Genomic DNA, 1,865 nt, shown 5'->3' with positions numbered 1-1,865 from the left:
CCCTCCAGTCTGTCTCTCTGTCTCTCTGTCTCTCTCAAAATAAATAAAAAATAAACTTAAAAAAAAAAAAAAGCCTAACCTCAGTTATCTAAACCCCAGCTAGCCCACACATGTAGGTTAGCGCAGTCTTGTTCTAAATCATAGTTCATTTTGCAGTGTATTTCTAGTGATAGCTGATGGAAACACTGAACATGACCTTACTATTGAGATACCTATGATATACCATGCACCGTACTCTTCTGTAGAGGTCTAATGACTAATTAAAAGAACAATTAAGAAGTAATACTTTGCTTTCACATTTAATTAACACTAATTATGGTTCCATGAATCACATTTCTAATATAAACAATGCCCTTGAATTGCACCCCAGCTCTAGTGTTCCTTGATTAAATACAATCCAGGTCCATTACATAAACATACAAATTATAAAATGTTACCCCTTTGTATCTGATAATTTTATACATACATTGCTGCTAACTTTATTTTTTCTTGCTTGTTTTACTTAAAAAACATGTATATTGAGTTTATGTGTTACTCTTCTAAGCACCATAAAAATATTGATTTCATTCTCATAGGACTATCTGTAGTAGGTATCATAATCATTTTTATTGTAAAGATAATGAAACTGAAGTTCATAAGGTTAAGCAGTTTGTCTAAAGTAATCAGATATTAAGTAGTGATGCTGGACTTGAATGCATTCAGTCTAGCCTCAGGATCCGGGCTCTTACCCAATAAACAATACCGTTATAAACAAAATATAACTGTAAAAAGTTGATAAATAACTAATAAAATAAATTTTAAACAACCATTATGATTTAACTTATATGTGTATTCTAAAAAACAAAACATATGAATAAACAAGCAAAAAGCAGAAACAGACATATAAATACAGAGAACTCATGTTTGCCAGAAGGGAGGGGGTGGGGAGGATAGGCACGTTGGGTGAAGGGGAGTTGGAAGTACTTGCTTCCAGTTATGGAAATGAATTAAGTCATGGGAATAAAAGCCACAGCATAGAGAATATAGCCAGTGGTATTGTAATAGTGTTGTATGGTGACAGATGGTAGCTACACTTGTGGTGAGCATAGCATAACATACAGAGTTGTTGAATAAATATGTTGTACACCTGAACTAATGTAACGTTGTCAACAAACCCCTCCCCCACCCTGAAAAAGAAAAAGAATTTAAAAATACTTGTCTTCCTGCCACTCAGAACTATCTTAACTAACGCTGCTCAATGTCAGGGAGCATATATTGAAAAGGAGATTAATTCCCAGGAAGTTTATTAAGAAGTGCTTTCAGGAGCAACACCTGTGGGGAAAGAGAAAGAAGCAGGATTAAACAGAGGGTTGGCTGTGATTCAATCACAAAAAGTCTTTGCTGACCTCGAGTGATGGTCTAAAGCTAGAAAGGCTCTTCAGAGTCGTCCTAAATTGAAGTGTTTGTAATCAAGACTTTCTATCCCTGCATCAACCAGTCATTGGATACAGTCTGCCTATGGAAAAAAAGTCCTGACCTTGAGCAAGCCTGCTTTCTTCCCTTCAATCAAGTGCAATTTGCCAAAAAGGATGATGGCTGCGGGCTCTCAATAGGCAGTACTTCCACTAGTTGGGGCTTCAGTTTTGAAGGGTTAGCTGGGCGGTACCTAATGGGCTCCGCCACAGCTTCCAGAGGTATAGGAAAGACACCCTGGGTAGCGTTAGCCTAAGCCATGATCTTTTAGAACACTTTATATCACAGCAGGTCAAGAGCAGTCCATATTTTGTAACTACCCTTTTTTACATACACCTTGTGGTGAGTTTGAGGGATTTCAAGGCTCATCAAGGAAAAAGATCCGATCACTAGGGGGCAGTAGCGCCCAATGA

This window comes from Panthera pardus, unplaced genomic scaffold (assembly GCF_024362965.1).
Source record: "Panthera pardus isolate Hobbes unplaced genomic scaffold, ASM2436296v1 HiC_scaffold_27, whole genome shotgun sequence".
Classification (NCBI taxonomy): Eukaryota; Metazoa; Chordata; class Mammalia; order Carnivora; family Felidae; genus Panthera; species Panthera pardus.
Note: the sequence above shows the minus strand (reverse complement) of the source record.